Below are 17261 nucleotides of genomic sequence, written 5' to 3'. Positions count from 1 at the left end.
CTGTTTCGGGGAGAAACTCATAAAAAGCTCCCACGTTTGTGACGACGACGACAACGACAACGACCACTGTTGTCGTAACTTTTGGGGCACCTCCCTGCTGCCCCACCGCTGTTGCACTGCTGCATTGCCGTTGGCGCCTCTGCAACAACTCAGAGGCGGGCCCCGCCTCTCCGCTGTCGGTGTTTTCTGGAGACTGGAGGCTGGAGGCTGGAGGAAGCTGAAAGCTGCATTCGAGGCTTAACGATGGTTGAATGACTGGCGAAACGGAAGGGAAATTAGTAAGTATTTCCTCCGTTGGGGAATTATTAGGGGTATGCAGAGGGTTTTTTCCCGGCACTGAATTGAATTGTTCTTCAAATGCACAAAGGGCTTAAATGGGCAGCAAAGATGATCAATTTATGGTCATAAAATGGCTATGTTTCCGAGGAATATTTGGGGGATTTTAATGAGGGATACATATATCGATACATCGCCCTCTATTGCCCTCCGATTGCTCTATCTTTCCCATCAGAGAAGCCTTCGATCACTCAAAGACGACTCTCAATCCCATCCCTAATTGCGATGGGCTTTTCTTTTTCGATTGATGGCCCCACTCAGATGCTGTCATGTTTTGCCAAAATCCACATTTCCCAATAGCAAAAAACGTGTGCTTTGGCTCTGGTTTTTAATTGCTCTTTCACCTTCCCCCGAACAACAACAACAAAACCTCAGGGCATACACCAACGCCATCCCCATACCCATCCTCCTTCTCATTCTCATCATCATTCGAATGATTCGTTTGGTATCTCGTGGCCATGCTACGAGTATCGACAACGGTACACCATCACTCGCCGAGTGGGCAGGCATGGCCTGACATGGCACTTGGCCGTTGGCCGTTGGCCATTGGCCATTGGAGAGTGGCGAGTGGCGAGTGGAGAGTAGAGATTAACGCCCGTTTCCGGTAGTTAAACATTTTTGGCCAAATGAGGCAAACGAATCTGGTTCCCTAGGAGGGAGCCCGAGTACCAGTACCTGTACAGTGGAGAGTGGAGTACCCGAACGCGTACAAAGTGGAGGCGGTGGAGGTGGGGGCCACAACTCGAGTGGGGGGGCAATGGATGTGGGTGTGGGCGTGGGCGTGGGCGTATGGGTCAGTCTGCTGTGGGAAAAACGTGTTGAAAATCCATTCAGTTTTTCGGTTTTTGGGTTCTGTTTTGGTTTTGGTTTTTGTGTTTTGTTTTTGTTTTGGGTTGTTAACTTTAATGCCACAATCAAAACCATCGATAAATGAGAAGAATGGGAATGGTGCTTGTTTCGTTCGGTTCTCCCCCTAGGTAAAAGCACGTTGATTGGAAGTGCTGGTAGTTATGCTACCAATTATCGTATAGTTTGATGCTCAACAAGACAAGATTTTGTTTGGAATTTTTTGGAATTTTTTTTGTCTAATTTTATGGGGTAGAATGTTTTGGTTTTTAGGGGAATGTTTTGCTGGTTTTCTGGGGGGATGGCAGGGACCTATGGTATAGGGAACTCTCAGAGAAAAAAGACTTAAAAAAACAAACAAAATATATTTGCCCAAACCTTCTTTCTCTTTAATTTCGCGATTTTTGTATTTAAAAACCGAATATCTAATTTAGTATTGGTTGCCAACTGCCTTGTTGTCCAAAATATATCTAATATATGGTTAAATGCACATCAAAATATCTAATATGGAGTGAATTTTTTATTAAAATCAATGAGCGCATTCACCCGCACATTTTAATCAGGGATCAGTGATGGATTTCCGACGATAGTGCTGGTGAACGCACATGATTAGTGATTTTAATGCATAAATTCATGCATCAGATATTCAGAAATGGAGCGTAAAAATAGTACGCTCCATTTTCTTTATACATGATCCATTGCTCGTGGGCTTAGATATATCGATAAATTCACTAAATCGATAAGAGAAAAGAAATAAACAGCAAAAGGTGACTGTTTTTTTGCGGGAGACGCGCGGCTTCAAGGCCAATATCGATAAGTTCTGAGCCGATTATATTAACGATGGCGCGATAGTTACATGATGGATGAAACCCGATCAATGATGCATGATACAAAAGGTATGAATCATTAAACTGTATCATGTATAATGATGGAGGATACATGATGGATGATGCATGATACATTGTGCTGTTGAACGTTCCATTTTCATGGAAATACAAATAAATATTGTAGAACTTATAGGGTAAATGATTCCATATCGAATATATTCTAGAAACATATATATGTATATCTATATACTCGGAGGCAAGACCCCTGCACACTCGCCTCGCCCGCTTGCGCCAATACGAGCACGAGTACGAAATGTAATAGGGCGATAGATATTGTATATAACGATAGATGGAATACAAATCTTTCTGGATCTATGGCTATTTCTCTCTTTATTTTATTGCTTTTGAATGCCCTTTGGCATTCATTTGTCCACCATTTGAAATGACAATCAATAGCTTGCACACAATATGTCATACTCATTTCAAGGTTATCATTCCATCACTTTCCCTACATCCCTCTAAATACACATATCTCTCTCTCTCTCTTTCTGCATGTATATCTCTTTATCTCTCTCTTCCGTTCGGTGTCTCGTGTAATGCTCATTAAAAGTCCTCCTCCTCCTCCCGCTCCCGCTCCCTGCCGCATTGGAATTTGGGTCATAAATAAATTTTCAATTTTCATTGTGACTGACACCTAGACATAACCCATTATGCACTCTCTCTCTCTCTCTCTCTCTGTCTCTGCCTCTCCCTCTGTCTCTTTCTGTACACACATCAAAGTTCCATTCCATACCATACCATTCCGTTACGACAATTACTCGTAAATAGATTTGTCGACGAGGTTGTGGCAGTGGGGCAGCGGCGCAACGGGGCACTGGCAGGGAGGGCGGCGGTAGTGGGGCATAAATCACTTTTCTCAGTTCCTCTGTTTCCTAAATTTCGTGTTTAATTGATTTTACACCTACACGTGGACGGGGCGGGAGTGGGTGGGGGTGGCAGGGTGGGAGGGTGGTCTAAAAGCTTAACCAAATGGCCTGGTTTTTTCTCCTGTTTTTTCCACGTGACAAAAGGCACAAACATTACATGCACGTGATACTAATGACCAGGGGGGGGGGGGGGGGGGGGGGGGGGTCGTTTGGGGGCGGGTACAGGTATTCTAAAGGGGTTAGGAGGAGGGGCTTGCACTGTAAGTATGACTTGGCATTTTTCACAGTTGACACACTTTCCCATGCCCCTGCCCATGCCCCTGCCCCTGCCCCTGCCCCTCGGGGAGTGAAACGATCAAAGTGTTACTTTTTTTTTTTGAGCTTCAGATATTGATCCCCACTTTCGATCGGGTTCAAAAGCGAACCTTTGTTGTTTATTTTTTGGGTTAAGGGAATTGGAATTCGAGCCGTAGATGATCGCATTTGTACGTTAAATGATCTTTGGTTCCAGAGTACCATGGAATATTTCTATGAAGTACTTTAATGGCGAAGCGACATGTTGATTGATGGGCAGAAGAGTGAAAGAGAGAAGGAATGGGCCCCTACGAGTATGGTATATCTAAAGTCAATGAAAGAGGCAGGACCCTCAAGAAAATATCATCTAGATGATCATCTTTGCGTAGGAAGGCATCTAAACTTAGAGATAGAGAAACTTACCCGAGAATGACCCACGATAAAGGAAGAATAAGTGAAAGAAATCATAGCACTTCTGAAAAATGTATCATCCAAGAAGAGTCTAAAGAAAGAATCACTCAAAAGAGAGCAAAGATCTGGTAAAGTATCATCTTTAAGTAGAGATCTCTAAAAGAGAGGAATGTTCTCTAGAAAAAGAAGATCACACACATCTAAAACAGAGGAATTTTTCTAAGGAATTATGCCCCAAAAGAAAGTTTGATTAAAAATATCTGGAAAAGCGTGGTAAAGCACCAAGAAAGGGGAAATACCTCCTCTATAGTTAGCTCTCAAGTTATCCAACCACTTAGCCATAGAGAATCCAAATACCCAAGGACCTTCCTCAACTGCTCAGCGTATCATCATGTTTCATCCTCAACCGTCAATCGTTAACCGTCAACCGACAATCGTCATGATCATTATGCTCATCATTATTACTCCGTACAGCAGCGGCAAGCTGTTCGTCTTACGATTATTATGAGTATTTCCATTTCCATTATACGACCCGAAGAGCGAGGGCATTCCATCGAGTGAGTCGTCGCATAAAAGTCGTATACGACCCGCAAGTTGAAGCTCTTGGAGCCAAACCATATGGTCCCCCTTGGAGGAGGAGGGCTGTAAATCTTTTATCAAATCAGCTAAATCTGCCACGCCTCTAATTAAGTGTGTACTCGAGAGAGAAGGTGGCAGGCAGGATCTGGCATGGAGGGGCGGGGGGGGGGATAGGTACTTAAAGTCCAACTTCAATTTTCTGTTTTGGCTTCCTTTGGGGAGGGAGTATGCTCCGTCTCTTTTATGGAAGCATCTAAAAGCGATTTTTATGGCATATTTAAAATTGCATTTAAATTTTCTGGGCGTAACCGAGTGGTAGGCAATGGCAGTGGCATGGGGCAGAGTGGTAGCTGGTGGTGGTTGTGGCTGGAAGGTGGATTGGTGGATTGGTGGGGGAGGTGGAGGTTGGATTGAGTCCACACGCATTTGAATATTATAATTGTGGAGTTTTGCAGTCATCGTCTGAATGATTCTTTGTCTTTGGCTTTTCCGGGGTTAGAGCACACCTCAAAACACCTCTCTCTCTCTCCCTTTCCCTCTCACTCTCCGTATGCTGCATGCCACATCGGCCCTCTCCCTTCATCCTCCTTTCTATGCCGTATATTTTATGCCGCTAACAATCTCATTAAAATTTTATGCGTATGCGTCTGATGGCAGTAGAGTCGGGAGTCTGGCCACATTCCTTCTACAGCCTTCGGCTGCCACACCCCCCCTCTCTTAGGAAACCCCCGCCCTGTTCAGCCTAGAGTAAAGGTGATAATGGGAGGCATAGGCATGGTGGATGGTATGGAATGGGATGTGAGGGCCGACTCTCGCTCGCTCCATGGAAGGTGGAAGGTGGAAGGTGGCAGGTGGCGGGGAATCATCTTTGGCGAGGCGTCTAAATTGCTACAATTACGTTTAAAATGTGTGCCGAAGATGGAGCAGAAGGCTGGCGGAAGGAGAGGCAGACGAAGCAGTTATAGAAGCGAAGGAACACAAAAAAAGAGCTGTAGAAAAAAGGCAAAAAAGTGAAAGAAGAGCTGAAGGAATAGGCTGAGCAAAAAAAAGGAGAAACCAAAGATTTCGAGGCACTAGTAAACGCGTATCTTTGATAGCAGAGTAATAGATACACTTTCTGATCTATGATTTATTCTTAGGGCCGATTCCTTAGACATTTTTTGGGTAATTTTTCCAACAAGTTCTTCATATAAGGAATGGTTCTTCTAGTGGCAGCTTTAAGACATAGTAATGTATGATTGAGGCAGTAAAAATAGACAGATCTATACTTTTATGAGTCGCAAACATTCGTTATCGTGTCGTATAATCCTCTGGAAGGGTGCAAAATGTTAAGAACCAACTAGAACCCATAGCGACCTTCGAATAATTGCCATCATTTATGCCTTTAGGCACAAGTTCTGCTCTATTATATCCTCCTAGCTCCTTAGATACCCCTGCCACACTCCCCATCCCCCCCCCCTGAAATTGATATCTAGCGTATGGCCACCACCGCAACCCCTCCTACTGATTTCTTTCAACAAAAATTTAATTTTATGCAAAAATATCTAGATATGTATTTGTTTTTTTTTTCTGTTTGTTTTTTGCCAGGCAGTGGGTGGGTGGGGGGGGGGGGGGGCCTGCTCCCAAAGAGGGGCATTAATTAACACATGTCTGAGCGCAAAAAGTTATTTGTATTTATTTTGCAAATGTTTTACAATGCGGACACGCCCACACACGGGGCAGCACGGCACACCCCGCCCCTCACCGCCACGCGAAAGGCGGGAGAAATGGTAGGAAAATTTCATGATTCGTCGGTCGGTGGAAATATTCTTCTAGAAAATGAAAGAATGCTGCACATGTTCTTTCGCTCTTTTCTCATTTATGTGTGTATTTTTTTTGTATTTTTTAATTTTTTTTTTTTTTTTTTTTGGCTGCATTTTCGAGGTGGCGCCGTAGTCCGCGTCGCCGTTTGTTGCGCCTTAATTGCCAAATGGTTCAAGGCCGCATCGGCATCGGCAACGGCATCGGCGTTGTCTCTGCGGCATTAGTGGCATCGCCAAAGTGGATTTCGCTGTAGATGCCACAACAACAACAACAACAGCAACAAAAACAAAAATGTTGCAAACAGAGGCTGACAGAACAAGGAGGCCTATAAGCGGACATCTGTCTGGTCACCTTATTGGACAACTCAGGCGTTAAGTGGGTCAATGGACACGGGGGTAGGCCTCATTCGATTGGAATAGAAACGAATACAGAGCGAATACAATGAATAGAGGGTATCAGAGGTGATCTAAAGCCTCTGCAAGCCCCATCAAACACACACATGAAACCAGTCGGAACTCCAGTCAGGACTCGAAATCGATGGCTCACTTCCTTTTGGCCATTTATCAAACCGCTTCGAAACCGTGCAAAATCGTGGACTCCACAATCTCTACCTTGATTCATGGCCAAAAAATTATTTCTGCTCTATTTGATGCATTCACTTAACTCCGAATCCTAATGCCCCCCCCCGTGCCCCATGCCCCATGCCCCATGCCCCATTCCCCAGCCGCACTTCAATTCGGTTGATTCCACCTCTGGAGGACCCCATTCCCCGCTCGACTCTGAACCGGATTCAATAACAAATGATTTCCTTTTTGGCCGCAATTCTCATTGATTTTCTTCCACTATGGAAAACTCTTTCTTTTCCGACTCGTCGCAGCTCATTTTGCTAAATGAAAAACGCTGGAGCGTTGCTGCTTATTTTCGTTGGGCAGCAGCCAAAAGCAAGTGGCCTTCTGTTCCTGATCCTTTAGCAGGACCCGCACCCGTACCCGTACCCCCGAGGATTGCTCGGCAAAAAAAACCGAAACAAAGCATACAAAAAAAATCTGAAATAAAAAGAAAGCGGCTGGTAAAAGAGCAACGAAGTTTTTGATACCCTTTTTGCATCGAATTTCGAGGTGTTTCTGTTTTGCAACCCATTAGAACCCTTCAAAATTGGTTCGATCTTCGAGTAATACAATTTTCTGCACTAAAAATACATTTAAAATCCAAATTTCAGACATAAGGAACTCGTTTTTAGATAGAACAAAGAGTTAGGGATGATAAAGGATGATCCAGAGCATATATCCCGCCTTTTGGAGCCAAAAATGTATCCCCCTCTTGATGGCGAACCCCTTCCTATAGTCCGCATGCCCCATCCATGGGGGTATTCTACTTTAGAAATCCGAAAAAAGCGAAACAAATGCACGACAAATGAAATAAAATGTGTGAATGTTAAAGGAGTGTGGGGGCATGAGGCGACATGTGCTTGCATGTCGCAATCGCAATCGTCTTCAACATCCTGACCCCCCCCCTGCCCACCCTGCCCTGTGCCCCCTTTTGGCACAAGGCGAAAATGTCGTTCAAGGATTTGTTGTGGAAAATTTCTTATGAAATCGAAACAATTTGCAATAATGTATCTTATGTCAATGCACGCGTAGACGGTCACGCCTTGCCCCCCCCCCCCCCCCGCACTCCCTGCCTCACTTGGGGTCTAGGGAATTACATTATATGTATCCCGGGGTCCAGCACTCGGGCGAGGGCGAAGGAGAGGGTGTTGGGCTGAAAGCTGAGTGGTTTCTCTCGTGGCAGGGTCTTTGGGGTTATTTCTGTTGCACGCAATGTCAACATCATGGACTGCAATTCAATTTCCTGCGACAGCGAGGGGGTTTCTTTTCTCTCCTTTTTCTTTGCTTACAAAAGTCATTGGCAGCAGGCAGAGCGCCTTTGGACCAGGTCCATGGTCCATGGTCCATGCTGTTAATCGATTGAAGGGTCTCCGGTTTACGGTTTCTTCAGCTTCTAAAAAAAAGATAAAGATCAGGCATAGATGGAGCTAGGTTTTAATCTTCATTCTGCAGGGACTTTAATCAAAATTGAACAAGGCTGAAACCCAAATACAAGAAGGAAAACCTTTAGCCAGAATCAAGGAGTGGCTACTCCTAAAACAAACATCTTTTTTAGCTCCTAAATTTCTAGATAAAGATTAAGATCATCCCCCAAACTTCTTCAAACTTCCTCAGAGTCTTGCAAGTATTCAATAAATTGAATTTGTACAATTTCAAAGATTAAACTTGTGACAGGGCTGTGGAAACGGGGACGGGGGACATGGTCGACACCCAATTCTTTGACATGAAATAAAATGCCAGAACGGAGTGGAGTGGAGTGGAGTGGAGCAGTCGACCGGTCAAGACACATAATCGGCTGGGTTGTGGCACTGCCACTCTGCTCTACATGATTTACATTTTTTGTCAATAGAAAATTCTATTTTATGTTTGGACTTTGCTTAACAGTTGTACATCCCAGCCACCCCCCCTCCGCCTCGAGAAAAGGGAGAGAGAGTGTCATAAAAGATTGGGTACCCTGGCAATGCCTGGGAATGTATATCCATAAGGGTATTCCCATTAAAGGAACTTCTTTATAGAAATATAATCAAGCTTTTCGTACATTTCCCAAAAGATAGAGGTCTTCGAATCTGTTGCTAATCGCAGATGAACCACTAGTCTCCTTAGCATCTTTTAGATCGAACCTTTCAACCTTTTCTAGGGTATTATCCGTAACAGCCATAAGCCCTGTCTCTCTCTCTGTCTCTGTCTCTGTCTCATGCTGCATCTCCACTTCTCGTTGTGTGTGTGTGCCGACGCGTCTGTTGCTACAAGCTACAAGGATCATGTCCTTGTTAACACGCCATAAAAGCTGTCAAAACATGTACGGAGTATATGTCGATAAGTCCGGGGTTCAAGCCACCCAAAAGTCGAGTGTCAAATGGGCGAGAATGCCCCCAAATGGGGCACACACACACAGAGCAGCCCAGCCCAGCCCATGGGGACATTACTTGGCTTTGATTCCGAAAGGAAGTAAAAGTCCGAACAAGAAATACTTTTGGGCCGCGCCAAACCAATTGCCAGTTTATTACTTACAATTTATTGGAAAGGACAAAAACACCACACAGTGGGGCAAGCTGTGGTGGGAAGACTGGCGGGGTGTACGGGGCTAAAGAACTGTGACTCCCACAGAGCCGTAAAAAGTCTATATAAATAAATACAAATAAAAGCAAATAGATGGCGAAACATACAACAAAATATGTATTCATGCGGCCAGGACATGGATGCTGCTTGCTGAGGATGGAGGATACTCGTAGAATAATAAAAAAAATACACACACACACACACATTGGAGAGGACAAGGCAAAGAAAAAAAGGGTTGATTGGGGTAATGGGGCAACTAAAAAGCACTGAAAGAAATCTATTTTCCAATGAGTTTTCAGCTTGAACTTTTTGGTAGAGATCTTGAGACTTTTAAAGAGAGATCTGCCTGGGAGATCTTTTAATCCCATGTTCTTCCATGGAACTTCCTCTTTTTTCTCTGATCTCCGATCTCCGTGCATTTTCGCTCAGTGGCCGCTTGAAGAGTGGTTTGACCAAACAAACGACAGATGATTCTGGCATTTCTTATCCAAGAGGGAAAAGGGGTGCCCCATAAATTACGGCCCCCCTTGCCCCTTTCGGCCATATACAATTTTTATTTCTCTTTTGTAAATCATATTAAACGAATTACGATGAATTATGGCCCACAATCCATATGTGACTCTTGCTTTACAAGAGCGAACGAAGGGGTATGCCACAAGAGTAAGTAGAGGGGTGGATGGGAGGGGTGGAAGGTGTTTTCGGGGAGCACTGCAGCATTATTATTTTTATTTATTTATTTCGCATTTATGTATGCCATTTAAATATTTTAAATGATGCTATTTTTCACATTTTATTACCAATTTTATTTGCCACACGAGTAAGCAATGACCAAGGGCTTCGGGCCCCACCCCCACCCCCCACCACCCCCCCGTCCCGTTCCGTCTGGTCTCGTTTCGTCTGGGAAAGTGCAGTGCATTTATTATAGTAATCTATATGTGAAAGATATATAATTATATATGTTTGCTATTTGTTTTAATGGCGCACAAAACCTGAGTGAGTGCCAAGCGCAAAAAAAACTTTTGCCTGAAGCATTTATTTATGATACCTTGCAAATGGAGGGTATGATGATTTGACAGGGAAAAACGTCTGAAGACTGAAGAGGATATTTATCATCAGTAGCGAAGATACGGTCCCTCATTGGAGCTTATTTGGATCTATACCCTAATAGGCCGAAATCGAAGTCGAAAGACTCATTCGAAAAACAAGTATAATTTTATTGTTTGTAAAGATATTCCAATGAATCTCTAGATATGACACTGTCATATGTTTTTACAGAATTTAACAAAAAATTATTAAGATCGGATCTCTATATATCAATCTTAGAGATCAAAACTTTGACCGTCGAATAGAGGCGTATATCCCATGAAATATGTTTCTTCTAGGGTATATTAACGGCCTATTCATTCATTTCGCAGCCTGCTTACATTTTTGAGCATTTTTTTTCGTAAGTTGTGTACTGTTTTTATTAATTTTAGTGTTCCTCTTGCGGCTCATTTGCTCGCAAGACACCGGGGCTATGGCTGCGGCTGCGGCTCTGCGGCTGTGGCTGTGGCTGACATTTAATTACTTTTCTCGACTTTGACTGTTGTTTTTGTATTTTGCATTTCGCTAAGTGCACTTTAGATGAGTCGCGAGAGAGGCGTGTGGAGCGGAGGAAGGGTGTACTGTCATGTACAGAGGTCAATGGAGGCATAATTACCTGACGGACGGACTCCGCCGACTTCACCGGCAATCGACCGACCGACAGACCCAACGACCGACCGACCGACAGACTGTTTGCTGTTAATATTTCGTTGACTTTTGGGCCGTGCCACATTAACATTTTAATGCGGGACTGAAGCGGCGGCACGTGTGCGTCGTCTGCCCCGAAGAGAGCGGACTCGGCTCAGACTCGAGCGGCAGACTCACATAAATTAAGTCGCGTGGACAACGCTGCGTATGAGCGATGAGCGTCGAAACGGGGCAAATTTCATCAGCCCCCCCCCTCCCATGGACAGGGTCACCGAAAGATCATTGCCAACCTCTAGAATATATATCTTTCGCTGCGGTTTAATGAGCGCTGAACTTCGTAAATGGATCCGTAAATGGATTTGTTGAGGTAATTACAGGGTATCTCAATGATGGGATTTCTTTGAAAACCGAATGAATGCCTGCAATTAGCTTGTAAACTGCAGACTGCAGACTGCAATGACCGAGGGGCACTGCCGCATCACGCGTCACACATGAAACAGGGCAAAGAAGGCGCAATAGTTTGATCCTTCCCCCCCCCACCACCTGCCTGCCTATTTTGATCCCTAAAATCACATAATAATCGCGGATTATTTCCGACTAAATCCTTAAGAAAACATTTGTAACCGTATGCCTGGAACAATGGTCTGTAATTGATACCATTATCGGGGCGTACAAATTCCACAGCACTGCCGACACTTATCGCATCCGCTATGATATCGATGTTTGTGCAATAGCCACGGTTTTCTCGGAACCATAAACATAAACATTAACAGGAATGCAAGCGCAGAAGCGGTCTAATTCTATGAAGTCCATGGGCAGGGGTATGTTTTCCATAGAGTTTCATTGAAGCAACACGAAGACCAACTTCGCACCCTTGGAATGGTTCGGGGGAAGTACCGGCTTACCGCATGTCAAGTGAATGCTGACTGGGTCTGAGTCTACACTCTTATATGCCATCATCTGTGTTTGTCTTTCTCGAGAACGAAGTGATATAGATATAGAAGGATAGATTTAGATCGTGAGCTGGATACTTGGCTAAAGAGTGTAGCTTTGATGATCGGTAAAGATATAATCGGTGTAGAAAATCGAATATTTGAAGCTATATAACATATCGTTCCAGCGATTGGCTGTCATTCATTTCCCCCCACTGCAATCATTATGAAACACTTCCTTCCCTTGACTACACGTCTCTATCATTTCATTTATTTAAAACATTGTTTTGCTTCCAGTTTTGCCTGGGCTGCACTTTGAACATTATCATAATCTACCCGGTACTCGCATTGACGTCAATTTGTATTTGTTTTTCGAAATGCGAATAACGCGAATGCGAGAGGAGGCAAAGGGTTGCGGGTTGCTGGTTGGGGGTTGGGGGTTGGTGTTGTTGGGTCGTTTGTTGATCTTTCGTATAATTTGTTTATGTGCTTTACAAAATTAACTTTTAATCTATTTTTATATATGTACATACAACTACCGAGTATCATCACACAATGATGCGAAATAATTCGCCAATTTTGTGACTCTCTCTCTCTCTTGGCCTCGAGCCGATTCGCGGAATTCATTTATCAGAATCAAAGATTTTTGGTTGCCATTTCGCATTGTATCTTCTGCTGTCTATTCTGTTCCGTTCCGTTCGGTTCCATTCGGTTGCTGGTTATTTATCTGGGGAGCAAGAGAGAAAGAGCAGGAGAGAGAGTGTGTGGTGTGGTGTGGTGTGGTGTGGCACATGTTTTGATTATTTTGTATGAAAATTAAAATGCGTTTGCTTGTAATTAGCCCGAAAGGAGGAGAGTCAGTGTCAGATGGCACGCTTTTCCTGGAAACGTTCGCTCATTGCCATTTCGGGAGATTGTTCCACAGCGATGATGATTGCTCCCTCCCTCCCCTGCATTGGTGATGAGGTAATCTTTTTCTTTTTTGGCAGCTCCATTCAATCAGTCAGCCAATTACTCAATTTGATTTTGCAATTAACAGTTGTGCCTCTGTTCTCTCTCTCTCCAAGAGGCTCTTTGCCGCTGACTCAGCAAAGGAATTCCAATTGTACTCATTCTGCACTGAGGGATTTCTTGCGCTATCTTTTGGTACCCTTGGTGGCATGTGTTCTGGGTGTTCTCAAAAAAAAAAAAAAACAGCTGTCGGAAGTGCTTTGATTATGGCTTGAACAACAATTAGTAATACTCCACAAAAAACGATAAGCAAATTTCTTCAGCTTCAATCTGAAACATGTGCATGGAGAGCTGTTTTTGGGCTACAACTGCATTTTGATTACTGATTTCTGAGTAAACTCACACAAAAACAGCTGTCGGTGGGTTGCAAATGGCAATCATTCTGTGATTTTCTATGATTTTCGGATTAAAGTACAGTTGTGCGTTCAAAAAAACATATTTTCCAAGGATTTATCAAGAGTTTTCACTAATTATGCCTTCAATTACCATTAAATTGATTAAGAAGCAATCAATTTTGTTTCATGCATCGATAAATCCTCGATAAGTAGCTGATTAATCGATAGCATCAGTCATTTAATTGGTGCAAAAGTACAGTTTACACACAGCAAGGTGCCATTCCATCTGCTGCATTTGACAAATTTGATTCCCTTGATTTAAGCGAATTTTATATATTTATTTCTCTGGATAAAGCCATCCCATCCATCCATCTGCCCGTCGACCGCAATTCGATATGGAACGCATATTTTCGGAATATATTTCGAGCTCGAAAAACAGAACATTCATCTTGCTCAAATGGCAGACGAATGGGTATTTATTTTTATACGACAAACGAATTGTTTTTAAAATAATATTGAAATGTGCAATGCAATTCCCGAATGGTGTGACATAAATCAATTCTGGGCTAATTAAAAACATGTTAATTGCGCCAAACTGCCTGTATTTACTGTCGAATATACTCGTGAATATATATTTGTATGTATTCATTCACAAATCGACCAGAGAGACGGAGAGAAAGCAGAGGAGTCGTCCAAGCGGGACGCATAAATTAAGGCCGAAAAAAACACACACACACATACAATTTGATAAATGCGTGCGAGGATGTTGATTTTGAAATAAATAACTTGTGACATACGAAGCGAATGTATCTTGCAGATACAGATACCTGTTTGACCTTCGTGCTCATTATGAATTCGCATGCAAATTAGCAAAGTAAAACAGACACAGAGAAAAACACAAAACAAACAGCCGATAACCAAGATAAATTGAAGCAAAATTCATGCAGAAGGTTGTATACCTCCGAAACTGAAAATCCGGCTTCCAAAACAACAAATCCGAAGACTACATTTCCAAAATGCACTTGCTAATGAAGTTTAACATATTTTGTTGTGCATCTATACGATGCATCGTACAGAATGCGCCAGCGAAAGATACAGCGAAGCGCAAACAAAGATAAAGTAGTTTTCAAAACAAATCGTGGAACAATAACACACTTTTCTATGGCTATATCGTATTCTTTTTCTAGTTCAACGAGCGCATCGAACGGGGCCAACAATTCTCAAATTGAAAGCCATATCGTGACGCTGACAGTGACGTGGTAGTCATAGATCTTTGACGTCAGCTAATGAATGGATTCCGAGAAACGAACTCCATAGTTGAGGCCATCGGAGGAGCGATAGGGTTAAAAATAGCCCCATATTATGTTTACCACTTGCATGAATAGCAGACGCAGAGGCTTGACCCGTTTGGAATGAAATTAATAAGTTTGACAGGTGCTTGGGGTTGGGATTAGGTTGGGGTCACCATTAACTTGGGTACCTATTATCTATGATACAATGCTATTGTATGACTGTTGTTGCACAAAACTACTTGGTTAAGTCATAAGAGTAGAATTAAAAAGTTTTTGTAGGTTTTATTATAAACGTTAACTCATTGTCGGGCTTACCAATTTTGAAATTTCTGTAAATAGCTCAGGCTTTTGTAGATTTCCAAGATAAAATACTAGCATTTAAGATTTCTTATGATTCTACAGTAAAATGAATGCAATTAAAATATTGTAACCGATAAAAACCTTTTATGTCGGGGTCACCACTTTCTGTAATCCCTAAAATATTCACCCACCCTCCAAGTCAAACCTGGTCTTAAAAAAACCATAAGTCACCTAACCATCTATATATTTATGAAAACACAACTCTAACTATTGTTTAAGCATTTTCACACATTGTCGAGGTCGCCCGTCTACTCGTGTATCACAATTACCATGCACCAATTCGACTGCAGAGACATAATTAGCACGTTTCTGGCTGTTCCTATGGCAAGACCGACCCCCCGAACGAAATGCAATTCATCAGAGAGAGTTCTTTTGCAGCAACATCAGACACCCGACAGACCTATGCAAAAGAGAAACAGAGCAGACCAGAGAGCGACATTGTTGATATATGATAATCGCCTTGGTGCATGTTTTCTTGGGTCCAGTTTTTCTGTGTTCTGAATATACGAGTAGTACACGGAGAAGGTAGACATAAGGTAATCACGCGGAGGACCCGTTAATTTGACTTTGGCTCCGAAAAATTGGGGAATACTTGTTCTGACTGGTTATTTTTAGAATTTATTTGCGGATTGTTATATGGGTATAAACACGGCGCAGGCACTTAAAATGATAATTAGACATGACTACTCGTAGATTGAGTGACAAATCATTTGCGAAGTTCCTTGAACCAACAGAAAGACAGATAAAGTGTGACTGGAGATCTGTATAATCTGTATTTCTGTCGTTCTGTATATCGGTATATCTGTGTTAAGGTCAAGGCAAATGATAATTGAATCTTGTCAGGAATAGATTGTAAGTTCTTTAATAAATAAGACTTTAATGGGAGAACTTTTTTACGATTTGGGCAAGAGTTTGGGTTCCTTGAACTGTTTGGGGGAAGATAAAGCTGTTTGAATAATGCTCGGAGCTTGAGTTCAGGGTTAACGTTGGTAATAAAGACAGGATGGGAATAAGGACAGGTATTCTCATCGTTTTCTATGGTTAAAATTCCATAGTACGTACGAACTGTTAAAGATCTCCTTTACCCTTGAAATAATTTCTATTTCCTGTGAATGCATAAACGTGAATGCATATACATACATATCTCCTTCCACGATCGCATAACCCCCATAATCCCAATGATTTAATATTATTGAAATCCGATATACAACAAATATCGAAACAAATTACTGAAAAAGCAACAATTCGTTCTCTTATTTTGTTATTAATGTTTGCATTTGGGTTAAGAAATTATTCGAAGACAGAGAACAGGGCGCCAGGGTTGTCATTCTGCTTGTGAGTGTTGGCTGCCTTTTCTCACACTCACACTCACACACTCATATACATACATGCACACATTTGTGTTAATTTGTAATTTTTGTTGTTGTTTCTGCTGTACTTGAGGAATTCTTTGCTGTTGTTTCTGCATTATTTATACGAAATTTTATCGTTGTTTTTGTTGCTGCTGTCGAATCGCTGACGGACTTTTTTTTCGCCGATGTGGTGTTAGGGTAAAATTTTTGTTTCTGTTTCGTCTCTCATTGTCAGTCGACGGTGGCATTCTGTGTTTTGATTACGCAAATTAAAAGCGTCTAGACAGGGCAGACGAGCGGAGAGGGGGTCCGGCAAAGGGATTGGGATTGCCAGAGGCAGACATCATGACCGACTGACCGACGCGTTATGCAATCGCATTAAGAATTATTATGTTTGGAATAAGTAACGGGTACAAACCGCCGTGGGTGCGGTGTGGATTACATTCTTATATAAAAAGTCATTGGCTCTTCAAAAGCATTTTTGAGGCTTGCATATGTGGCAACAGCGTGGCCGCACGGTTTACTTGGAATTCGCAACGTTTGCGGCAATGAAATACAAGCAAAACAAACAAACTAGAAACTAAAGCTGTTGATTCGGCAAGTTTGATACAAATTTTGCAGTTTATGTTAATTCTCTTACTTGTCTTACTTCTCTTATTTGAAATCTTTGGTCCACATTCAAATTTAAATTCAAATTCAAAATCGATAAGTGGATGACACCGGCTATCGCCCAATTAGGCCCGTGCCTAGACTATCGCACATGTGCAGGATATCGATATGGCCCTTGCGCCATCCCGTAATCTCGTTGCGCAGCTTTGATTCGACGCGTTTTTTTTAATCTGCCTTTTGCCGAGCAATCCGTCTATAAATATTCCTGAAACATACGAAATAATATATATTAGTGTTGGCTTTAATCGTATTTCGGGTTATAAAATGGTCGTGTGGGTGCTTCTTGACTATTTCGACCTCCCACACTTTTTGCTGATCAAATTTTTTATTTTGTTTGTGTATTATTTGCTCTGGGAACTGTCAGCACAGGGTTAAGTGGATCAGGACATT

Source organism: Drosophila persimilis, unplaced genomic scaffold, assembly GCF_003286085.1.
Source record: "Drosophila persimilis strain 14011-0111.01,24,50 unplaced genomic scaffold, DperRS2 tig00000977-arrow-arrow-pilon, whole genome shotgun sequence".
In the NCBI taxonomy this organism is placed as follows: domain Eukaryota; kingdom Metazoa; phylum Arthropoda; class Insecta; order Diptera; family Drosophilidae; genus Drosophila; species Drosophila persimilis.
This window is presented reverse-complemented; position numbering follows the sequence as displayed.